Genomic DNA, 26,609 nt, shown 5'->3' with positions numbered 1-26,609 from the left:
CCAATGTGATCTGCCTCCATGAGACTTGGAGAAATTATTTGCGGGAAAAGATTACTTTTCGTTAGATGGCAGAGCTACTCCCTCTAGGAGAGGCCATGCAAGGGGCGGGGTGGCCTGTTTGCTGTCTAATAAGATAAAAATGGAATTTTGCTCACTATATAGATCCTAGCAATCTTTTCCAGGCAGTAACAGTGTTCAATTTTGACAATGTTGAAACCTGTAAACCAATTGTATTGATAAATGCTTATATTTCCCCAGATGCTTGTCATAATGTACTTTTAAAGAAGGTATTTTCCTTTATAAAGAAAACTTCCGATATAGAACCTTTCCCCCATATAATTTTGTTAGGGGATTTTAATTGTAAAATCTCTAACTTCAGCCTAGAGTTGTTCAGGAATAAGCACAAAGAGGAATCCTTGCAGATTCCTCAAGCCCTTTTTCCAGGCAATATTAAGACAAAGAAGAGAGGGAAATCGCTTCTTGAGGAGAAGTTGATGGAATCATAGTAAATAGAAGGCTTTCCTCAGATACACCGGCGAATTTCACCTATAAATCAAACAATAGTGAATCCATTCTAGATTATGTGATGGTGGGAAGTACCTCTTTCTCCCTCCTGAAAGATCTTACGGTATCCAATACATTATATAGCGATCATAAAGTATTAACTATCACTGTAAATTTAAAACCGCCAAAAACGGATCCATGGTCATTAAACAGTGAATTGGTCAGCTTTGGAGAGAAATCAGGGAGATGCTATTGGGATATTAGGGCAATTAGGGGCTTGGAGAGTATTCTAGAGGCTGCTGTGTACAATTTGGTTAACTGGAAAGGATCTGAAATAATATGTTTCGCGGATTTCATGAATGTGGTGATTTCCATTGCAAAAAAAACAAATCAAAAAGGAAATACCAAAGTAATTCCCATTTCTCTTCGTTTACTTAATATTGAAATAAGCAAATTAGTAAGGGCACAGTATTTAACTTATTCCCCCGAAAGATACCATAGAATAGTTTTATTAAGAAGAAGGAGGAGTAGGGTGAAGGTTAAATTGAAAAAAGAGAGGGAAGATACCTTATGGATCAAACTGCGGAAAGCTGCATTTAAAGGTCAAGTAAGAACATTTTGGTCACTCATTGGGGAGGGATGTGGAGTAAGATCTAGACCACTCCCAGTACCTATTGAAGAGCAAACATGGGTTGGTTACATTGAGAACCTGTATGCAAGTAACGGAACAGTGGTTGACTGTAGTAGAACATATGAGGATAGCTCTTCATACGGTCCGCCTTCTGAAAAGGACATCGAACTGGCTATTAAGGGTTTGCGTTCCTCTGGGGCTATGGGTCCGGATGAGCTTCCCATCTCGGTCCAAAAACAAAATAGCAATATGTGGAGCAAAATTCTTTTTCCGGTGTTCAGTTTTTGTTTTTCACACAAAACCGTCCTCCCTTCTTGGAAGGGGAGCATATTAGTCCCCCTTTTCAAGAAGGGAGAACGTGACTCTCCACAGAACTATCGACAAATTGCCCTTTTGGACGCCATAGGCAAAGTCTTCGCAAAATGCCTTCTGAAGCTAATTAATGATTGGGTGGCTAAGGGTGAAATTTTACCCCTCGAGCAGACTGGGTTCAGGCAAAGGCATGGAACCATGGATAATCTAACGGCATTGCAAGTTATATCTGAAAAATACATCAAAGTCCGAGGAGGGAGAGTCTATGCAGCCTTCATAGACTTCTCCACAGCATTTGATAAAGTAGACCATCCTTTGCTGTGGAGGAAATTATCGGATCTTGGCATGCCGACCATGCTTCTGGAGCTAGTCCGGGCTCTCCACTCGGATACCTGGTGTAGAGTCCTGTTGGGAGGGGAAAGAGGCCTTTCTCAAGCTATTTCTTCTGCTAATGGTTTAAAACAAGGTTGCTTATTGGCCCCTGTATTATTTTCCTTATAGATATCTGACCTCCCCTATGCCCTATGTTTGAGTGAAGGTATCGCTCCAGTACTGGGGGGTAAACCGATTCTCTGTCTGCTATATGCAGACGATATATTAATACTGGATTTAACACCAAGAGGTTTAAATAACAGTCTACAGGCATTACATGAATACGCAGTGACCCACCACCTGAAGATAAATGTGTTAAAAAGTAAAGTAATGTGCATGACGGGAAGGAAAAAGCTGAAATATGGGAGTTTCGCTTGGTCTGTAGGTGGCCAAAAGTTGGAAGTGGTAAAATCTTATGTCTTCCTAGGAAAAACAATAGTTGGCAATTTAAGTGAAAAGGCCCATATAGCAAATAATACAAGGCAACGGTACAAGGCAAAAGTTTAATTTCTCTTTATGGATCCACAGGCAGAAGACACTTTGCCTTCCTGCTAGAGGTCTTCCGTGCTAAAATCCCAGCTTCCTTACTGTATGGTATTGAACTAGTTGATCTAAAGAAAATGTTTTTTTTTTAAATACTACGGAAGGCAAAATCTTGCGGTATCTAACCACAGTTAACACTGCATGTACTGTGGCTGCTCTTAGGCTGGAATTTGGCCTGCATAGTAGTTGGGTTCAGGGCCTCGCAGGGATAGTGCGATGGGTTTCCAGCCTCGCAAAGGGTGAACCTGGTACTTTAAGACATCTTATTCAAAAAGAATTACTAGGAACTCTAAAAGAGCATTCTCTAATTGTAAATTTTTTTAGAACTGCAGTTGATCTTTTACAATTAGATGAATCAGTATTTTTTACACTATCTGCATACCAGCTGAAGTCCACTTTGAAACTGGCTTCCTGGAAACTAAGTTTTAAGATGGATAGGGAAGCCCGTATCTCAAAGAAGGGTGTTTATCTGGCCATCGACTCCTGACTAATAAGAAAAGTACAATCTTATGTTACTTGGAATCTCCCTCATGGTGTACGCCGTTTATGGTTTTTATTGAGGCAGGATCTTCTCCCTTTGAATAATTTATCGTCCAGATGGTATGGTTCCTCAGATATGTGTGATCTTTGTAATATTTCAATTCAGGATATGACCCATGTGCTCTTTGTCTGTCCGGCTCTACTTTCACATCGGCGTAAGTGGTTGAGACCAATTTGTCTAAAACTAAGTATCTTGTCTGCCGCCGTATTTATATACGCCATTTACAATCCACCCAATGAAATGTTCTGTCACAAAATGGAGTAGTTTCTGTCCTGTAACTCCAGTTCTGTAGTAGGGGTATCTCTGTTATAGTCATAATCTAGTGAATAGTCCCGCCCATGTGCGTGGACCCCGGAGCAATCAAAAATAATCTCTTATAGTGTCAAAAAATGCAGAAAAGCATAGACACTTAAGAGAGAATTTAAAGACAGATAATGCAGCCTAAAAAGGCTACACTGTCCAGTACTTCAACTAGAAATTCCACCATAAAATCCACAAAACAGCAAAAGCCTGTACAGATTTCCCTTGCTTCACCAGCAAAATCCCTCAGGAATGATAGAGAGAAGAACCTGGACAGACAAGCCCCATAGGCTGCCATTATGTGGCTCAAAACAGGATACTGTGCCTTTAAGAGAATCTTCCAGAACCTTCTCCCAGTATCCCAGAATGCATAGCAGGTCCAACTTAGTTTCAGTTCTTTTTGAAGGCGTAACACGCCAGACCTGTAGCATTCCATAAAGGAATATGTCTCTCTCCACCGGGGAGGAGGGAGGGCGCTTATGACTATAACAGAGATACCCCTACTACAGAACTGGAGTTACAGGACAGAAACTACTCCTTCTGTAGTAGGGGATCTCTGTGTATAGTCATAATCTAGTGAATAGAATGGCAAGCCCATCCCCACACCAAAGCGGCGGTGGAGAAAAGAGAATTAACGCCACTACTGTGCGAACAGATTTCGCAGCGAAGCCTGCCCAACCTGAGCGTCTGCCCTGGCATCAGTGTCCAGGCAGTAATGCTTAGCAAAGGTATGAACCGACTTCCAACTGGCCGCCTTGCAGATTTCTGCAATCGGAACATTACGGAGCAATGCTGTCGTGGCAGCCTTGCCCCTGGTGGAATGAGCCTTAGGCTTACCTCCTAAGGTCTTATTAGCTTTTTGGTAACACAGCTGTATGCAGGACACAATCCACCGAGAGATAGACTGCTTAGAGGTCACAAGACCCGTCCTGACAGATCCATAATTGATGAACAATTGGTCCGACCTACGAATATCCCTGGTTTTATCCAGATAAAATGTCAGCACCCTCCGAACATCCAGGGAATGTAAAGACCTTTCCGCTGGAGACGAAGGATTCTGAAAAAACGTAGGTAAAGATATAGTCTGATTGATATGAAAATCAGAAACAACCTTGGGAAGAAACTTAGGGTGAGTACGCATAACAACCTTAGCAGCATGAAATACAGTATAAGGTTCTTGACAACACAACGCCTGAATTTCACTCACCCTGCGGGCCGATGTAATGGCCACGAGGAACGCCGCCTTCCAGGACAGGTGCTGCAACGAAGCCTTATGAATAGGTTCAAAAGGCTCCTTCATCAATCTGGACAGCACCACATTCAAGTCCCATGAAGGCGAAGGAAGCCTGACAGGAGGGAACACTTTCTTCAAGCCTTCCAAAAAATCTTTGATCACAGGGATCTGAAAGAAGGAAGTCTGTGAAGGGCATTTCCTGTAGGCAGTCAAAGCAGCCAGATGAACCTTAATGGAATGGACATTAAGGCCAGACTGCGCCAGATGTAGCAGATATGGAAGGATGACATCTTCCTTGCATGTCGTAGGGTCATAGTTCTTAGACTTGCACCAGATGCAAAACCTCTTCCACTTGTAAGCATAAGAAGTCTGAGTGGAAGGTCGCTTAGCCTCCTTCAGTATGTCCATACAATCCGCTGGGAGATTCAAATGGCCATATTGCACTATTTCAGGAGCCATGCCGCCAAACTCAAAGACGAGAGGTTGGGGTGCACCATCCGCCCCCCGAACTTCGTGAGAAGGTCCGGCCTGCACGGCAGCTTCATGTGAGGAAGGAGAGACCGGTGAAGCAGGTCCGTGAACCACCACTGTCTGGGCCATTCCGGGTTAATCAGAATCATCTTCGCCCTGGATTGGAAGAGCTTGATGAGAACCGCTGGAATCAGGGGAATGGGTGGAAAAGCGTACAGAAAGTTGTTCGACCAGTTGATCCATAACGCGTTCCCCAGCGTCCCTGGCGGCGAAGTCTCGGCATTTTGCTGTTTTCGGCGGTGGCGAACAGATCGATGTCTGGAGTGCCCCACCTTGCGAAGACTTCTCCTAGCACTTCGTCGTTTAGGACCCACTCGTGGTTTTCCTGAATCAGTCTGCTCAGCTCGTCTGCCTGAACATTCTGCACACCTGGCAGATGAGTGGCCGTTATCGAGAGTCCTCGGGCCAGAAGCCAGTGCCAGATCGCCTGCGCCTCCTGAGACAGAGTGCGCGATCTCGAGCCCCCCTGCTTGTTGAGGTAATACATCGTGGTCGTATTGTCCGTTTGCACAAGCAGAGAGTCGGTCCGGAAGGACGGTTTAAAAGCCTTCAGCGCCAAGTGAACAGCCCTGAGTTCCAGGAAATTGATGTGGTACGTGGACTCCGAAGGGGACCACGTCCCTTGAATCTGCAGGTCTCCGGAGTGCGCTCCCCATCCCAGGAGAGAAGCATCCGTCACGATCGTCTGTGTGGGAATGTTCTTGTGGAAAGGAACCCCTCTGAGGAGATTCTCCGCCGAACACCACCACTTCAGAGACTGAAGAGCATGTAGAGACAGTCGTATCCTGTCGTCCCAAGATCCTCTCCTCTGGTCCCATTGATCTTCCAAGCACTCCTGCAGCGGTCTCATGTGCAGCCGCGCATGTGGCGTCAGGAAGATGCAAGAGGCCATCGATCCCAGCAGAGAAGACACCGTCCTCACCGTTGTGGATGGAGTGGACAGGAGAGCCTGAGCCTTCCGAAGGAGTGATAAACGTCGCTCTTCCGAAGGAGACACGCTTGCCGACAGCGTATTGATGGAGGCTCCCAAGTACTGGATGCACTGGACCGGAGTTGGAACAGACTTGGACATGTTGATGTGCAACCCCAGCTTGTTCAAGAGAACGCACGTCTTCTGGAAGTGTGCTTGAGCTTCCGAGAAGGAGGAGGCCTTGATCAACCAATCGTCCAGGTACGGGTAGACAATCACCTTGTTCTTCCTCAGGTGTGCCGCTACCACTGCCATGCACTTCGAGAATGTCCTGGGCGCAGACTTCAGCCCGAACGGAAGTACAGTGTACTGATAGTGATTGGTGCCGACTAGAAATCGCAGGAACTTCCTGTGTTTGTGTGCAATGGGCACATGGAAGTATGCATCCTGTAGGTCTATGGCACAAAGCCAGTCTCCCCGTTGCAGCTGAGGATAGATCTGATGCAACGACAGCATGCAAAACTTTTCTCTGCGAATCCATTTGTTTGCCTGTCGCAAGTCCAGAATGGGCCTGAACTCGTTCTTGTCCTTCTTGCGGACCAGAAAGAACCGAGAGTACAGACCTATTCCTCATTGAGACAGAGGTACATCCTCTATCGCCCTTTTCCTTAACAGGACGTCGGCCTCCGCCTGAAGCTCGCGCAGTTGATACTGCGAGCTGATCGGAGGAATCGACGGAGGAGGGCTGGTGAAACGAAGACTGTATCCATTGCAAACAATATTCAGCACCCACTTGTCTTGAGTAATTTTTCTCCACTCTGCCAGGAAAAATTGAATGCTTCCCCCCACCGGAGCGGGTAACGGACGAAGGGGAAGTAACTGCTCAGGGTCGAGACCCAGCCGGGCCCTTGGTCGCGGTAGAGGACTGCTGTGCACCTCTACCCCTCTGACGTTTTTGGAAGGGTCTTCTGTACTGCTGCTGTTGTTGCTGCTGCTGATGTTGCCCAGAAGACTGTCCCCTTCCTCGACCCTGCGACCCAAAACGCCGTTGGAATTGGCGGAAGGGTTTCTTATCTTTGGGCTTCTCCAAGCCCACCGCCGTCAGGGTTTCCGCCTCGGCCTTCATCCTGGCCATCTCGTCATCTGCGTGTTTCCCGAAAAGGGTATCCCCGGAAAACGGCAGATTTGCCACACGCTGTTGCGCCTCAGGTTTAAGCGACGTCAACCGAAGCCAAGCATGGCGCCTCTGATTGATACCGTGGCAGTATCCATGCGCGGCAAGCAGGGAGATATCCGCCGCGGCGCTAATGGCCTGGTTAGAAACCAGCATCCCTTCCTGGACGATCTCCATGAAATCCTCTCTCCGGTCGCGCGGAACGAGGTCCGCAAACCGTTCCATGGAGACCCACAGTGCACGGTCGTATCGTCCCAACAACGCCGAGTCACTGGAGGCCTTCATCGTTGTAGAGGACGTCCCACACGCTTTTCGTCCAGCAGAGTCAATCCAGCGGCTCTCCTTATCGGGAGGCACGGTGGAGGCAGGAGAGGTGGCATGGAGCTTCCGAGCCGCCGTCACAATCACCGAATCCGGTGTCGGGTCCTTCCGCAAGAAAGCCGGGTCCGACTCAGGAGCCCTGTATTTCTTCACGAGCCTGGAAGGCGCAGCTTTCACCACCGCCGGCGTAAGGAAGAGTTGTTCTGCCGGCTCAAGTAGTCCTGGCACCAAAGGCAGTAGGGGGCGAGACAGGTGTTTCTTATGTAATGTCTCAAAGATCACGGAAGTTGAGGGCGTAGGGGCCGTAACCTCGATCCCCAACTTCGCCGCCCCGCGCAGGAGAACCTCCAGGAACGTGCCAATGTCATCAATCGGGGACACACTCGTCTACGGTGAATCTGACAACGTAGGTGAGTAGGAACGGGTCCCCGAGGCAGAACGAGACCTGGACCTATGCCTCCTATGTCGATGCCTGGATCTCGAGGAGGATCCCCGTCCACTCCTCGACCTGTCCCGTCTACCTGAGCGTGACCTCGATCTCTTGGGTCTGGGACGCTCCGCCGGCCTCCCCGGGTCGGACGTCTTGGGTTTAGGAGGAACCTTCGACTTAGGAGTCTTCTTCGGAGGTGTCGGGAGTTGGGGCATCGACACCGATCTCGGTGGAACCGGGGGAGGAGGAACAGTTGGAACCGGGGCCTGAGGCGCCGGTAGAGGAGGCAACGGAGGAGGGGTCGAAACCCTCGGAGGTGGGCCCTTAGGCAAAGGAGGCAAAGAAGGCGGTGCAGTAGGCTTCTTCGGGGTATACACCTCGGAGTATGCCGTTCCCGGCGAGCCACCATCCTGTCCTGACTGTGGGGAGCCCCCCACAGTCCTGGGCCTGTCCTTACGACCTCCTGACGTCGACGATCGGTGCTCAGACGTCGATCGTGGTTCCCTTGACGGCGAGCGGCCCTTCGGCGTCGACCGTTTCACTCCTCGGCGTCGACCGGCGTCGACCGGCTTCTCCGCCTCGACGTCGACCCCGACCAGATGGACGAACCTCTAAATCTCGACGACGGGCGATGACGCCTCGACGGCGACCTCGACCGCCTCGACGTCGACCTCTTCGAACGCCTCGACGTCGACCTCTTCGATCGTCTCGACGTCGACCTCTTCGAACGCCTCGACGTCGACCTCTTCGACCGTCTCGACGTCGACTTCTTCGGCGCCGGAGACCTCCTCCGTCTCGACGGCGACCTTGACGACGAGGATCCCCTCGACGACGACGATGTCCTTGTCTTCGACGGCGAACGGCGGTGTCGCCTCGACGGCGAGCGCCGACGCCGGGCCCTCCGATGCCGTCCACTCGACGGCAACGACGAGGAGATCGACACCGGGTTCGACGGCGGCCTGTAAACGTCCCTCGACGTCGACGGGCGACGTTTTCTCGACCCAGAGCCCTGGGGAGACCGGGAACTGGCCATGGACCTTCCTCTCGACGTCGTGGTCATAGCAACTGAACCAGACGGAGACCTTGGACGGTTGCTGGACTTCCTGCCCCTGGGGAGCCCCCCAGAGGCCTCAGCATGGGCAGCAGAAGCCCCTCCAGACCCACCTTGAGCCTTCAGTCTTCTTTCTTCAAGTCCCCGAAGTCTGATTTTTCTCCTGTCCTTCAGGGTCCTGCCAGAGAAGCCTCTACAGATCACACACTCCTCTGGGATGTGGGAAGAGGGAAGGCAGAGGATACACACCTCATGGGGGTCGGACTTGGCCTTCTTCCTGGAGCACTCTGGGCATTTATCAAATAATGCAGGCATTATGGACAGCCAAAGAGAGCAGAAATCCAAGAAGAAAGTCACCAAAGTACTTTAAAAGTACACAAAATACCAACAAAACCCTTGAAAAGGGAGAGCTCAATGCTCCAGGGTCCTGCTTGCAGGAGCCGGAAAAAAGAACTGAAACTAAGTTGGACCTGCTATGCATTCTGGGATACTGGGAGAAGGTTCTGGAAGATTCTCTTAAAGGCACAGTATCCTGTTTTGAGCCACATAATGGCAGCCTATGGGGCTTGTCTGTCCAGGTTCTTCTCTCTATCATTCCTGAGGGATTTTGCTGGTGAAGCAAGGGAAATCTGTACAGGCTTTTGCTGTTTTGTGGATTTTATGGTGGAATTTCTAGTTGAAGTACTGGACAGTGTAGCCTTTTTAGGCTGCATTATCTGTCTTTAAATTCTCTCTTAAGTGTCTATGCTTTTCTGCATTTTTTGACACTATAAGAGATTATTTTTGATTGCTCCGGGGTCCACGCACATGGGCGGGACTATTCACTAGATTATGACTATACACAGAGATCCCCTACTACAGAAGTTAACTTTTTTTAAAGCTTTTTAGATATATATTAGTGGTCTATAAAATGTTTTCTTTTTTTGTATTTTTTATTGTGATTGTATGAAAATGTATATTTTTCTTTGTTATTCTCTTATGTGGATCTCATCAGAGTTCCAAAATCATAAATAAATAAATTGAACAGATCAAACTAAGGTCAATTAGAGTCCCTTCACGAGGCATCCCATTGACCCTGGTGAGAGCCACATACCCCTGGACTTCCCTGGGTGTTTAGCTTTCAGAAATGTAAGAGTTTGGTAGGTTTTCCTTGGCAGCGGCAAGGATAAGCCCCAGAATCCACAGCTGCCCAGATTGCTAAAACTGGGTGGTTTTTAGTTAAAAAAAATTGATGTGTTGATGTGTTTTGTGCCCTTTTCAATTGTGGTGCTAGTGCCACCCACAAAAATTGGGTTCTATTTTTATGTGGACACATGTAGGAACTCTGGGTGGTTTTCAATTAGTGGACCTCAACAGATTCAAAAAATTTCCAACACAAAATGTAAATAAATGAGTGATCTTAGCCATTTACACATTTGCAAGTTTTGCAGAGCATTATGGGACGTGAGCGCAATCAATGAAAAATTACATCACCCTGGACACCTTCAGGAGTTTAGTTTGCAAAAAAAGGGGGTTCTTAGTAAACTTTTGAAGTTAACCTACCACTTACACTGGTTGGTTTTGACACCTCCAGAAGTGCCAGCTTCAAAGAACAAATAATAATCACAGTATCTGAATATTGAAACCCAAACTAAAGAAGAATGAGCCATAAAACCACATCATGGCATCAACCGCTTTAAGGGCCATTCACACACCACAGACAAGACTTTCATAGCCCTAGCCATGGGCCCGATACGACTCATCAGTGCACTTCTATCAAACTACTGCTGCCATTCAAAGGACCCTCACATTCAACCCACCTCTCACCCAATCATCAACCAACTTACACACAAACACCACAAGCAAACATGTACATACAGATGGCCAGACATGTTGATGGTTGGTGCCTCAAAAACCTTCACAAATGAAAAACGTTTAACTAACTTTTTAATATTGAACACGTGCCTAGTGAACCTTTACTAACATCTCCCATGAGAGCCACTTGAGGCTGAGTAAGACGTGTCTTTCATGCACCTTTAGCACACTCGCAATGCTTAATCCTGGCAGTGTGTGGATGTGAGTGGAGGGGGAGGGGGGAGGGAAGGCCAATGATGCATTGATGCCTAGATTCCTCAAACTGAGTGAGCATATCTACCTCTGAAACTAAAGGAAAATATGCTGGTGAAGACAGTCCTAAGTTCCCTAAAGACCACGTCCTAAACTACGTGTCCCGTCTATAGTGCAGCAAAGTGACTGTAATGTACTTGTCATGTGGTGAACTTAACATCTAACATGTTCTGACGGAGGATGAACAGGACATGCAACACACAAATTTGACCCATACGTGTAGTGAGTGGTGGAGAGTTCTCTGTAATGGTTTGTGCAATTTTAAAGCACAATATCACTCAGATGGGTATACTGCGCTGATGCAGGAGCAGTCACAGCTGACTCATGGACATACCTAGATGAAGAGCCATGTCGCCTGCTTTGTGCAGAATGGAAGAATTTTAGAGGCAATGCAAATCCGTAGTGGTGGTTGTCCCAAGCTTTCAGAGTAAGGCAGAAGAAGTCTCTATTGCCTTTTATGGTGCTGTGTATGCATGAAATGTGTGAGAGCAGAAGTTTGGCTGAGCAAAGGTGTAAGAAAGGTGTCTGAGATCTGAGGCACTTGTGAGGTGTGCTGGACCAGAGTTGTGTAAGACTGTGTGTGTTAGAAGTTTGAAGAGAGCTGTTGATGAGGAGGAGTTACATTTCTGAGGTGCAGAGGTGTGGGGTGGGAGACAGAGGAGCCTGGCTGCTGCATACTGGGGTCTGCTGAGTTGAGTGAGAGAGTAATTGAGTTTCGAGTGAGTGCGGCACAGATGGTGTTGAGTCCTTTGGTGAAAATTAAGTGACAGCACTGTATCACTACTACGTTGACCTATGCAATATCCATGCATGTGGAAGCACAATTAGCCTAAACCTTTTCTACCAGTCCATGTCTCAGTCTCCTTCAAAGTTCTGACTAATCCTATATACTTACCAAGTGAACCCTTACGCCTACTGTGGCAGCTACCTGAAGTTCAAGAAGACATGTATTTCATGCTCCTTAACCCCTTCCATGCGTCGGACGGCCCCCGGAGGTATCGGTGGGGGTGTGCGTCAGACGGCCGGGAGCCATCAGATCTGCGTATGCGTGGAATTTTCCCGCACTGCGGGGAAATTCCGGACGCGTGCAAGGGGTTAAGCCCACTCGCTGTGCTAAATCCAACTCATTCCAAATTCTGGCCTTGAGTTGGAGGGTGTCCAGGGATGCCTTGTGGCCTAAATTTCCTGAACTGAGTGAGAATATCTACCTTCAACACAAAGGTAAACATGCTGGGGAAGACTGCTCTAGGTTCCCTAAATAGCACTTCAAAAACTACTAAAGGCTTTAGGTTTTGCTGCTTGAGTACTCTATGACAAAGTGGCTATGTTCAATCCACCATTATGGGCAGTGTGGGGACTGTAATGCACTGGTCGCACAGCAAACAGAACATCTAGCTCATTCTGACATGGATAAAGGTGTCAAGCAGCCCTTTAGCAAGTAAAAGATTTTCTCAACTAGATTAAACAATTAGCACAGCTGCGTATCTAGTGAACTAGTGGTCAATTGAAGGTATGTATTCATGCTCAGACATTGAAAGGTATATACTAGTACACCTCTGTAAATTTTGCAATACTTCACTTTTGTATGGTACAATGAAAAGCAAGTTGAAAAACACAGGGCTGGCTGAGACGGGCACTGGGGACAATAACAGTGAGTCTACTGCCTCTTTTTGTGCTTAGAGCAGACTCTGCAATGACAACATGGTTCAGCCTTTCTAGCTGTGCAAATCCTACAGCTTTGCCATGCCCAGTAAAGTAGAGGCTACTGTTTCTTCAGCATTAAGAATTTCAAGGACAGACAACTGAAAGTCAAGGAAAGACATTGGTCTTCCTGTGGCAGTCTGTCGGTAAACAACTTATACATTGTATGTTGCCAACTGGATCAGGTGGGTAAACAGTTTCTACCACATGCGAGTTTTACGACCAGCGTTGTACGGCTGAAGTACCGGGCCATTTTTATGTACTCTGCCCATATACTTATAATCAAATGTATAGGTGGGCTTATGAACTTTGGCCAACTGACCCTAAACAGCATATCCCGCCTTTCGGAGAATTTGACTGTGAGCAGTGCATTGGAATGGACAACTGACCATATTAGGCGGGCCACCGCGCTTTTTGATGCGCAGGCTGCCATGGGCGGACGGATGGCCGTGATCCTTCTCGACACGGAAAAAGCCTTAGATCGAGTCACGTGGAAGTATTTGTGGGGGATATTGGAACAAAGGGGCTTTGGCCTCAAAATAACTAGGGCTATCAGGGCCATGTATTCAGAGCCAAGGGCAAGAATTCAATTAATGGGAGGCAGCTCGGAAAGGATATTCATCTCTGGATGGACACGACAGGGATGACCCTGTTCACCAATACTCTTCACCCTATATATCGAGCCGTTGACTGAAAGAATATTAAGATGTCATGATATTAAGCCAATAGTTATCAATGGGTTTCAGACCAAGTTGTTGACCTATGCCAATGACCTGGCCATAACTACTCCTGTTCCATTTAGGGCTTTGAGAGAAATCACTCGGATTTTGCTAGTAAATTTGGGCGAAGGTCTGGTTATCTGCTGAATGACAGCAAGAACCAGAAAGTCTGCACTAATAATATTATAATGAATAATTTAAGATTCACAGAAAGTGCAGTCTATCGTGGGGTCAGAATAAGCTCTGCAACGTATACAATCGTAAAGGTTAATTTCGATCCGCTGTTGAAGTCAATCTCAGCGACCCTAAAGAGAATAGACGCTTTGCACTTGTCCATAATAGGGAGAGCCAATGTACTAAAAATGACTATGCTTCCCAAAATATTGTATTTGTTCCGATCTATTCCATTTATGATCGATGTTATGTTATGTTATGTTAGTAACTTTTATTCAGCGCACAGCTGCCCCAGCGAAGGGGCGTCCTGGCGCCTGATCCAGTACCACAACACAACAAATCACCGCTGAAAAGAAACACGATCAATCAACAGAGGTGAACAAATAGGTTTTAATCGCGCGTCTGAAAAGAGTCAGGCTATTAAGGGCACGGATGTGGACAGGAAGGGAGTTCGATGAAGTATTAATGAATTCAATAGAGTCAATATTTATTAATTTTATATGGCAGCATGGGAAAGTCAGACGCACCATCAAATACCTGTCTCTACTGCAGAAAAAGGGAGGGCTTGCAATCCCGAATGTCAGATTTTACCATTGGGCCTGCTTAGTAAGCCAGATGGCAATAATATTTGACTCTACAAGAAGCCTGACGGTTATGTCGCCAAGCAGTTATAATCTCCCAACTATTTATGGGCTGATGCTTGACAGAGAAGCCATAGGGTTTTTGCTGCGTAAAACAGATAGGGGGTATTATAAGAAAATACGATATAAGATAATGGACAGTGCCTGGGAGGTTTGGAAGGTAATACAAAGAACGCTAGCAGTTCCAAGAATAAACTACTGTACTCCCCTATGGAAATCAAGCGCATTCTCACAACTGAGCTATGATAGGATGGGTAGACTCTGGGAGCAACAAGGAGTGAGAAGAATAGGCGATATTTTTTAAGGGGATCAATTGGTGGGATTCAATACCATTCAGCAAAAATATGGTATTCAGGCAAACCAAGGCTTTAAATTTATACAAATCTATAATATACTCTTGGGTATTAGGTCACGGATCTCTCCGGGGGGTAGAATTAATATGATCGAGTACTTAATATGGGGTGGAACAAAAATTAAAATGATATATAGCTCTCTATTACGGAGTATACAAGATGATCTAGAAAAATATGAGGACTCTTGGGTTATGAAACGAAATAATCCAGACGTAGATCTGTACAAAGCGCTGCATTTGGCAGGGAAATTGTTCCGTTCTGCTAATCTAAAAGCCCAACACTATAAAGCCCTCTTCAACCTTTATTTCACATCAGCTAAACTGCATGACTGGGGGAAGAGGGAGGATGATAAATGTCCAAGGTATGGGGAAGGGCCTGCTGATTTGATACACATGTTCCATGAGTGTGAAAAATGAAGTGTAATTCTTGGAGAGATTGGGGTTTTCTGGAAGGGGCTGCTAGGAGTTAAGATCGACCTATCCCCAACCCTAATGCTAATAGGAATTGATAGTAAGTTGGGCCTCAGTAAGGAAGAGGAAGCTTGTCTTTCTATGTGTGGCAGTCCTGCGGATACTTTTAGCGGCAGGCTGGAAGGACCCCTTAGCCCCCACCTTTCAGATGTGGCTTGCTCGACTCCTCGGGATTCAGAATGTAGAATACTCCCTATATACATGGAGAGGTAGGAAGATGAGGGAGATAGGATTGAGTATCTGGGCCCCCATCAAGGGATGGAGGGATTCCCGTTTGTGAAGGGGAACACGGGAGTGGAATAGGAGGCTGGACGGAGTCGATATATTTAGCTCCTAGGGTAATGGTGATTGGCTAAAATGCATAATCTAACCGAATGCCTAAAATCCCATATGGTTTTGCCAGAAGGAAGTCTCCGTAGGTTAAAGGTTGCTATTATTATAACTGGATCGGCAATATTAATTAATTTTGTTTTATGGTCTCTTACCCCGTTTTACCTTGTATTAACTAATCTCTCTTAATTATTAGGAGAATGCCACATGTTTATGTATTCGATGGCCTCTACATTTTATAATCTGTGTATACCATTTTTAACAGAATGAAGTGTAAAATGTATTTATTGTTGTTGTGCTGGGTATTTAATAAAAATGTAATTAAAAAAAGGACTGCAATGCAGTACGCTAGGATTTTTGGAGTGTTTTACAAACAAGCTGCAACAACAAACTGATACCGTACACAGTACCAGCTTTGTACAGGTCCCTGAACAGCTAAACTCCCATTTAGAAGTTATCCACATAAAGGTTATAACCTTTATGAAGGAGTGGTTAGACTCCCATACAATCTTTGTTGCAATGCCTAGCGTGGAAGGGCAACCTACAGGAGTCCTTCCCTGTATACAAGCTCAGGCTATATACATAACCAGTAGAGATCGCGTACAGTATGCACATTTTGATGCCATAACAAGTTCTTTTGTTTGGTATGTACTGCCTGAACAGCAACCGCCCTTTGTAAAGGATAATGGACTCAACAATAGCTATATTCTTTCCAGGGGCATACATCTCTGGAAACCTGGCAGACAAATGTTCGATGACAGGCCAAATTTTGGACAACCTGTCATCATCTAGATAGTCGGGGAACAATGCAGTAAAATTACTATTGAAATGCAGCATGCACTGCAATAGCAAATGTTGATTTCTGCACATGACAGGTGGGAAGATGAGTTACCTAAATATAAAATTCTGCTGGTATGACAGCAGAATAGTAAGCTTAGTTTGTGCACTGCTCCTATATTAATAGTTAGTCTAAAAAATGTCTTGATCTTCCCAAATAAAAGGGGATCCACCCAGTGTGCCCTAAAATCAAGCTTAAGAGTGCCTTCATACTCCCTCAGAAACTGTTTGGCACGCAAAATTCTTTGGTGCAAAGTTTGCTGCATAAACTTTACATCCAGTGTCTGCACTGAACAAGGGAATGTGAGGTTGCACTAAATTGGGGGTCAGCCAAGCGGGCACTTGGTCTGTGCTTGCCGCTACACATGCCAGCTTTCTAAACTAGTATACCCGGCTACTGTCTCCCCACTGAACAGCTTGTTCTTGCAAAGGGACATCACAAATTTCGGTGACCATGTCCTCAGATTCACTGGAAGATTTTATTATATTTTATTGTATTGTATAGTACTTGCATTTGTATAGCGCTTACTACCCCTGACGAGGTGTTGAAGTGCTTTTTCGGCGAGTAGCACGCTACTCCGGGACCCATAGAGGATTAGTGTTGAATTAGTATAGTGAAACATGCAAGTAAATTAAAAATTTTGGATATGTTAGTTTCTGGATTCAGAAGGATAGAAGAGGAAAGAAGGTTTGTATTTATATAGCGCTTCTAACCCCGGATGGGGTGTTGAAGCACTTTTTTTGGCGAGTAGCACACTACTCCGGAAACCCATAAAGGATTAGAGGTGAATTAGTATGGTGAAATATGAAAGTAATTTGAATGGTGGATATTAGTCAGTTATTTGGTGTGAGAAGGATAGAGGAGGGATAGAAGGGAAAGAAAGGTTTGCATTCATATAGTGCCTATTACCCCTGATGGGGTGTTGAAGCACTTTTCTGGTGAGTAGCAGGCTACTCCGGAACCCATAAAGGATTAGTGTTGAAAATTAGTATAGTGAAATATGAAGTATTTGAATGGTGGATATGTTAGTGAGTAATTTGGATTGAGAATGGTTGGGGAGGGGTAAAAAAGGAAGACAGGTTTGCATTTATATAGCGCTTGTAACCCTGATGAGGTGTTGAAACAATATGTTGGCGAGAAGCACGCTACTCTGGAACCCATAAAGGATTAGTGGTGAATTAGTGTAGTGGAATATGGAATTATAGAAGTGAACATACTAGTCTGGTATTTTGATTGAAAAAGATAGTGGAGGGATAGAAGACTGAAGGATTTATTTGTTAGGTCATGGCAGTACGAGGAGGCTTTTGGATGAGTAAAAAGGGGTTTTGGAGGGGAAGAGTCAGAAGGAAGAGTTTAGAAAGGTTTGTTTTGGGGGATAAGTATAGTAAAAGAGGTGTCAGATGATGCAAGGAGGGGTAGAGAAGAAAAGAGTCAAGAAAGGGTTATTTTGGGGAACATAGTAGTGGTATGGGGTTTGGGATAAATGAGAGTGGGTGTAGAGGATATAATGATAGATGTATAGGGTGAGAGATAGGGTAGTGCATTGGAAAGAGTAGTAGAAAGAAGTTTGAGATGAGTCAGAAAGTTGGGTTAGAAGACATATTGAGAGAAGTATAGGCTGAAAAATAGGGTAGTGCATTGGAAATGTTAAATTAGAAGAAAGTGATAAATATATAGATCCATAAGTACATTGAAAGTATGTAGATGCATAAAAGAGGTAAGTATATGTAGATTAAAGATATTGAGAGAGGTAGCGGATGAGAAATAGGGTAGTGTATTGGATATGCTTTTTCAGGCGAAAGTAACAGACACACAGATCCAAGTACATGGAGGTACATAGATGCACAATGGAAGCAAGTACACGTAGACCAAAGATGATTTTTTGAATTTTTTGTTTTTCTTTTTATAACAAAATAATCATGTACATGTTTATACAAAGCAAGGCAAAGTTAAGCACATATCTATAGTGAAAATAAATGCTTATATACAGAGGGACAAATACATAGCGTGAGTATTAATGAATGGGAAAATGGGCAGCATTCCTGGTCCCGACCAGTCTCAAACAGGCACTCACCCTTGTCCTCTCCACCCTTAGCTTTGACGCCCGGGCTGGAACGCCCTAAGCCTTAGCCGTTTATAGCCCTAGTCGTCAGGTGACCCCTTCAGCCAATGGGAACCCTAGCCCTAACACTATCCAATCACAGCACGAGCCCTAAAATCTAGAACCAATAGGAGATGAGGACCTTACAGCCAATATTAGCCATAGTCCAATCACCCCATTAGTTTAAAAAACCCTGTACATCAATAGAGGCCCTAGCCCTACCAGTAGTGTCAACCCTAGTCCAAGCAACCACTGGCACATGAAGCCCTAGTTCCAATAGAAAGCCTAACCCTACTCTTAGTCCCACACCTAGTCCAGCAACCAATCACACCATAAGCCCTAATCGCTACTTCCAATTAAAGGCCTAGCCCTAGTCCCACACTAGTCCCAACAACCAATAACATAGGAAGCCCTAGTCCCTTCGTCCAATAGAGGTCCGAACCCTAGCCCTAGTCCCAACCCTACATTGATTGAATCACAGACCCAGAAACCAATCAGAACCCTCAAATACCCAACCAATGAGGACACTAACCCTAATCCAATAGAAACATCAGATACAACCACCAATCAGTGTACACATGTACCAAACAATATCAGACTATATAAGGTCCCAGCTACCTCAGACAAGGTTTGCTGGCCAGTGAGTCAGTAGCTGCTCCTCTATTATGAAATCTCCTAGGAGACAGACCGGCTCAATCCACACTTTGGACTTCTGGAGGTAAGGCCCCAACAAACTTGTCCTCTAACAACACTATTTGTATAAAAATGCACTCCCTCTCTTGGCAAAAAAACAAAGTGACTATCCCTATAAAACACAGTTTAAACAGTTTACAGCAGATTACTGCTGTCTCAGGGGCGAAGGGGGGGCTGGTATTACTGACTTATTAACACAAAATGGTCGCTGGGGGTGCACTGCTTAACATACAGGTCTTAGCACAGAGCAAAGGAGACATTTGGAGGGAAAAACTGATAGTCACTGGGAAGGAGAGGAAAAAACTACAGAGTTTGGACTGCAAATCCCACAATTCAACAGGTTAAATGAAAGTAGTCACAAGCAGGAAAAACCACAACTTTAAACACAAAACCATGGGATAAATTATGCAATCACTGGCAGGTTAAAACTACAATTTTAAACTAACAACCACAGGCAAAAACAGTTCAATATATTTAAAAAGAAAAAAATAAGATGATGCAATCACAGGTAGGGAAAATCGTTTTTTTAAACTTTTTTAGGAAAGAGACAGCACTAGTCTGCCTCCTTACCACTTCCTGGACTCTGCTCACTGGAGTCTGATATTTACAACAAGGGGTGGTGAGGGACAGAGTCTCTGAATTAAGCAGAATACTCTCACCCAGTCAAGAGATCAGGGCTAGATCCAACACCGTTTTTTAGCTCATTGCACCATCCCAGTTACAGAACCTGGCTGTATGCAAATTAGTCTGTCCCTGGCCCAGTGCATCATGGGAACAGGGCAGACCAGACTACAAACGCCAATTCTTACACTGGGAAGGAAACAAGCTTCCGGGGACCGGTTTCTGGCATTACAGCCGTCTTCGGCCCGGCTTGCTTGAATCCTGATGGTGCAATGAGCAAGGGACTCATGTCTGAGTATACCCTTCCACGCTTAGGGTGGACAAAAATATTTACAACAAGGGGTGGTGAGGGACAGAGTCTCTGAATTAAGCAGAATACTCTCACCCAGTCAAGAGATCAGGGCTAGATCCAACACCGTTTTTTAGCTCATTGCATCATCCCAGTTTCAGAACCTGGCTGTATGCAAATTAGTCTGTCCCTGGCCCAGTGCATCATGGGAACAGGGCAGACCAGACTACAAACGCCAATTCTTACACTGGGAAGGAAACAAGCTTCCGGGGACCGGTTTCTGGCATTACAGCCGTCTTCGGCCCGGCTTGCTTGAATCCTGATGGTGCAATGAGCAAGGGACTCATGTCTGAGTATACCCTTCCACGCTTAGGGTGGACAAAAATATTTACAACAAGGGGTGGTGAGGTACAGAGTCTCTGAATTAAGCAGAATACTCTCACCCAGTCAAGAGATCAGGGCTAGATCCAACACCGTTTTTTAGCTCATTGCACCATCCCAGTTTCAGAACCTGGCTGTATGCAAATTAGTCTGTCCCTGGCCCAGTGCATCATGGGAACAGGGCAGACCAGACTACAAACGCCAATTCTTACGTGGAAGGGTATACTCAGATGTGAGTCCCTTGCTCATTGCACCATCAGGATTCAAGCAAGCCGGGCCGAAGACGGCTGAAATGCCAGAAACCGGTCCCCGGAAGCTTGTTTCCTTCCCAGTGTAAGAATTGGCTTTTGTAGTCTGGTCTGCCCTGTTCCCATGATGCACTGGGCCAGGGACAGACTAATTTGCATACAGCCAGGTTCTGAAACTGGGATGGTGCAATGAGCTAAAAACCGGTGTTGGATCTAGCCCTGATCTTTTGACTGGGTGAGAGTACTCTGCTTAATTCAGAGACTCTGTCCATCACCACCCCTTGTTGTAAACAATTTTGTCCACCCTAAGCGTGGAAGGGTATACTCAGATGTGAGTCCCTTGCTCATTGCACCATCAGGATTCAAGCAAGCCGGGCCGAAGACGGCTGAAATGCCAGAAACCGGTCCCCGGAAGCTTGTTTCCTTCCCAGTGTAAGAATTGGCTTTTGTAGTCTGGTCTGCCCTGTTCCCATGATGCACTGGGCCAGGGACAGACTAATTTGCATACAGCCAGGTTCTGAAACTGGGATGGTGCAATGAGCTAAAAAACGGTGTTGGATCTAGCCCTGATCTTTTGACTGGGTGAGAGTACTCTGCTTAATTCAGAGACTCTGTCCATCACCACCCCTTGTTGTAAACAACACTGGAGTCTGAGGCACAGGTAGGCTGCAACTCACAAGATGGAGGAGAATGATTTTGTGTGCACCTAGAAAAACCTTAAGGGGCCTGGGCAGGTGTGAGAGGAGGGCTCAGATTTACTTGGAGCTGGGGAAAACCAATAGCAGTCCTAGGTCTGCTGGCTTGGGGGTGGGGCTGGGACTGGAGAGCTGCTCTATTCAAAGATCTCCTAGGAGACAGACAGGTTCAATCCACACATTGGTAAAGCCCCAACAAACGTGTCCTCTAACAACACTATTTGTATAAAACTTTACTCACTCTCCTGGCCAAAAAATGAAGTGCAGAGTCCCTATTAAACACAGTTTAAACAGCTTACAGCAGATTACTGCTGTCTCAGTGGGGAAGGGGGGCTGGTTTCACCGACTTGTTAACACAAAATGGTCGCTGAGGGTGCACTGCTTAACATACAGGTCTTAGCACAGAGCAAAGGAGACATTTAGAGGGAAAAACTGATAATCATGTGGAATGAGAGGGAAAGATGACAGTTTGGACTGCAAATCCCACAATTCAACAGGTTAAATGGAGGCAATCACAGGCAGGAAAAACCACAAGTTTAAACACAAAAACATGGGATTAATTATGCAATCACTGGCAGGTTAAAACTACAATTTTAAACTGTAAAAACCACAGGCAAAGCTAGTTAAAGAAAAGTAAAAAGAAAAAAAATAAGATGATGCAATCACAGGTAGGGAAAATTGTTTTTTAAACTTTTTTAGGAAAGAGACAACACTAGTGTGCCTCCTTACCACTACCTGGACTCTGCTCACTGCAATCTTGGGCACTGGTAGGCTGCAACTACCAAGATGGAGGAGATAAGTCAGCAGATGAAATTCCAAAGACTAACAAATCGCTTCCAGATTCTGATCCATTTTCTTCTCCCTCAGATAATGTCCGAGCATCTTATCCTACCTAATAGCTGGTCTCCATAACTCAAGTTAGGACCTGGGCAGCAGTCATCCATAGATCACAGATCCTGTTCACTAAAGCAGGTCTAAAATCTTCCTTCAGATATCCAAGATGGCGGCAGAGTAGGAGCTTCACTGCCGCTCTTTGCAGTGCATGCCCACCAAACTCCGTTCTTGGCTGCCAAAAATGCCTGAAATGTATCGACTGGTGGGGAGCCTACAGGAACTCCCATTGACCATTGTGGCCACACAGGAGACTGCTGATCCCCGGCGGAGACCCCCCTCGTGGCTGCGCTTGTAACATGGTGGCCACCATACACTGCGGAGCATCAAGGCTAATCTCGGAGTTGAGCAGATTTCGGAACGGCGCCACATTGCTCTTGACCCCGACCGCCTCAGCCATACTGCAGGGGAGTGGTGAGTGAAGCCTCAGCATACCAAAGTCCCTCTTGGCCATAGCGAAGCCCCGATGGTGTGGCTGAGACTCGGGCAAACCATGAGGTCTGGCAACTACCGTGACTAAGAAAACAGAGACCGTGCAGACTTTGGCAGGCCCCAATTGCTAGGGCCACGCAGTGCATGCCAGATGCCTCCTGGAGACCACAGCGTAGATATCGCACCTATGCCTGACGAGGGATGACAAGTGAAAGTGCCCTTGCCTGTGGGGTATGCGCCAGCCCCGGAGTGCACTAGCGATAGCAATTGAGTGGGGCCACTACTGGAAGGGGGGTGGACAGTGAGGTGCTATTAAGACTATACAGGCCGGCCTCCTGCACTAAAAAACTCTATAAAAAGTCTAGGCATACACATTGACTCAGACCTACACATGAACACACAGATTGGAGCAGTCACCTTCACTTGCTTCCTCCAACTGCGGAACCTGAGAAAAAACAGGAGATTTTTTCAGCAGAGAGGCATGTATCCAAATTGTGATCTCCTTGATTCTGTCAAGAATTGATTATGCTAATTCTATATACCTAGGTCTTCAGCGCAATCTGATACATCGTCTGCAGCTAATACAAAATCTGGCAGCCAGAATTATATATCAACAAGGCAGACGATGTCACATCAAGCCACTGCTAAAAGAGTTGCACTGGCTTACACTGGAGCAACAATCCAAATTTAAAGCCGGCTGTATTCTTTTTAAAGCCTTGCACGGGACTGGCCTTCAGTATATCTCATCAAAAATCCATAAGTAAATCCCCCACAGTACTTCAAGATCTATGCACATGAACTACTTAGAGGTCCCAGATTTTAGACGCAAGAAAACAGGAGGCTCACGGTCCTCAATATTAGGACCCAAATTCTGGAACGCTCTTCCGCCCCCATTGAGACTCTAGTCAGACCTCTTTTGCTTTAGGAAGATGCTGAAGACCTGGCTCTTCACTTTAGCTTACAGCTAGACCTAGACCATCCTTACCAGTAACACCTTTTGGAAAGTAACTCCTCCAGTGCCAAGAAACCTGCTGGTGAACGAGTGCTATAAAAGGTCCTATTGACATAGCATAACAGACACCCCATGGTACAGTGTTTCGCTATCTCCCTTGCTGGCACTCTCAACATCAATTGGCAATCAGCAACCGCTGCCTTACACTTCCGTACCTAACTGAAGTGGTAACATGACAAACAATGGTGACCCTTAAGCCTAAAAAGGACACCACCCTAAAGGATATGCTGACTAAGGCTTCTGCCAAGAAACCACAACGACCCTACGAGCCGGAGATGTTCGAAAACGTTAACCAGGATCATCCTCCATCGACTGCAGAGCGGGAGACCCCAGATGCCCCCATAACCCAATCCTCTTTCGAGTACCTCTCCAATACTGCAAGATGACTTCACTATGCTGAGGAATTAAGTAGCAGCGGACATGATAGAAGTTGAGAGGGAAGTGACAGATTTGGGCCTTGGAAGATGGTGGTGATGCCAAATAGGAAGAGCTGGACAACCACGGGCAAGCAATCCTAGACCTCCAGGAACAGAACCTCACTCTCCGCACACAACTGGAGTGTCAGGAAAACAGAATACACCGATCTAAAATTCAAATTTAAGGTGTACTCTTAAGAGTTCTGCGAGGGGTTTTGAGTATTCAGAAATGTTTTGGCGCACAAGTAGCGGTGAGATAGAAGAGGAATGATAATATTAGTTGGTGCTTCTTGGTCAGAGGAAACCCAAAATCTCTGAAAAAGAGTGGGGAAGAGCCCTCTCTTTTAATTTAAACAAAGTCCAGAGCACACAAGAAATCTTTTCGTGAGGGTAATCACACTATGTCAATAAAGATAAGATCGCACACAAATAGTTCTTTCTATTGGTTTGTATAGGTGAAAATGATCCTCCTATCAAAGGAGATCAGAGGAACAAGATACCAGCCAACACGTATTTCATCAAATCGGGTATTCACCCATGACTCTTCAGGGCTGGGGGTGATACAAAAGGGAATAGTACAGTAATGATGCGAAAAAATTCACGATCTTAAATGTTCGCATGGGTGGAAGGAAATGACACCTTGTGCTGGTGGAAACCATGGGGATTGGTGATAAAAGACATAATTAGTGACTACTAACCTAATAGACAAGATACTACCAAAGTGTATGTGGATTAAATAATAAACAATGTTATCACAAGCATGGCTGACAGGATTTAGAAAATTATATACGGGAGCAATGTCAAAAGCAGATTAAAGCATAAAGAAGGCTAGAAAAGGAGGAGCGCATTGGAAGGGGAAGAAAGAAAACATTGAGTTATGAACATGAGAAATTTTCACAGAAGAGCCTTGTTATACCTCTGAAACAAAAACAAAACAAGAGAATAACATGTTTAAAGGCAAGAATTGTGAGTGATGTGGGGTGAGTGAATACCTAATAAAATGCTATTAAGAAAGGTATGTATTGGAACCCAAGCTCAGCTCAAATCATAACGTTGTTCCATGACACCTTTAAATATACAAAAAATGTATAGTAAGCACATGGTAAGTATAAAATGACCCCAGGACCTGTGGAAAGAAATTGGAAAGAAAGGGAGAACATGCATGTCCATAAAGGTACTAAACGAATACCGTTTGGTCCTTGTTGCAGTTAAAATGAGCCAGTTCTGTAGGGAAATGGAAACATAAGCCCTGACGTGCAATGTTGAAAAAATACTCATGTCTACGAGGTACATATTTCCTACAAGCGGCAAACTTGTCATCGAAAAAAGGAGTGGTGCATTTGAAAGGCAGACGTGAACAGAAAAGAAAAAGAAATAGGAATGGGAGTTTAGTAGAAAGCCTTGACTTTAGACAATTTGTTTTAAAATGTACGAAAGATACCTGAAATGGTGTAAGTCGGGGGCGGTATCTATGGATAGGGGAAACTAAGTTTCGCAAATTCAGAAACGGTACACAAATGGCACATTGAACAAACATTTTTGGCCGTGATAATCAAGAACAATCTACTTGGGCAACAAGGAACTCACCGGGAGACCGGTGATAATTCCAACCCGGTCCTATTCGGGTAAAATTCAAAAAAGGAAGGGGGGCCACCTGCGGCCGAAAGCGTAAATGATGAGCCAAGATATAAGTATCCACAATAGAAGCGGGTAATGCAGTCTAATGGTCAAGGGGGCTGCGGAATAAGACAAAAAGGGAATTTAGAAACTCGATCCCTCAGTTAGTTACAGAACGGGAAGTCCATGTAATCGTGGAGCTTACCTGTAAGCCGAAATCTGGAGAGCAGCGCGAAATGTTGCCGTATGCGGAAACAAGCTCACTCTCTAAAACAGAACTATTTAAAGAAACATGGCTGCGGCGAAAAAAACTAGACCATGCCTGCAGGGACTGTTTGACTGAAGTGAAAGCCATGGACATAGAGAAAAGACTCCCGTGGATTTGACTAAATCTCAACAGAAGACGGACTAGTGGAACGTGAAGAATATGCATCTCAGATAAAAGATGTATATCAAACGCTAATTGCAATGTTAGTGTCACGTTCCCAAAAGGGCCAAGTGAACAAGCCGCAACAGCATGCGACTAAGGCAGAGCCAATAATGTAGATCCTCCCAGGAAGTTAATGTGCAGCAAAACAAGGCCGAAAATTTTAAGAATGATGTACAAAGAACGACAAAAGTGGATAGGAGACAGGGGAATAATTGAGAAACGCATGTCTAATCACTAGGTTCATGTTATTTGCATAATAAGCGACAAATATATTCTCAGAATCTTTACATAGAGTAAACAGCATAGTGATATTGTCTGAAACTAACCCAGCGAAAGCACGTAGTGTAGATATGTGTAATCATGTAAGCATTGTGAAAAATGGGCTCACAAAAACAGAAATTGACAGAATGGAAACAGTTTTGATATTAGCTCGAGCGCAGATCATACTGTTAAGAAAAAGTAATAACACAGGATTCGAAATACTAAACAAAAAAGAGACAATGATAATGGAAGTCACCATTACCGAAATTGAATACAAAGAAAAATATGAGGCTAAACATGTGAAAATAAACAACCAAAATGAGCAATTACAAAATG

The 26,609-nt window shown here is 45.4% G+C and overlaps 1 long non-coding RNA gene across 1 annotated transcript in view; it reads right to left on the bottom strand.

Annotated features, from left to right (window-relative positions):
* Positions 1-25,657, bottom strand: part of LOC144767487 (uncharacterized) — a 98,017-nt gene extending 72,360 nt beyond the window's left edge. The window contains exon 1 of the long non-coding RNA XR_013598230.1: positions 25,553-25,657. This is a non-coding gene — a long non-coding RNA (uncharacterized LOC144767487). The remainder of the gene's footprint in view (positions 1-25,552) is intronic.
* Between the last annotated feature and the right edge of the window lie 952 nt (positions 25,658-26,609).

The sequence above is a fragment of the Lissotriton helveticus genome, chromosome 7 (genome assembly GCF_964261635.1).
Source record: "Lissotriton helveticus chromosome 7, aLisHel1.1, whole genome shotgun sequence".
NCBI lineage: Eukaryota > Metazoa > Chordata > Amphibia > Caudata > Salamandridae > Lissotriton > Lissotriton helveticus.
This window is presented reverse-complemented; position numbering and strand designations above follow the sequence as displayed.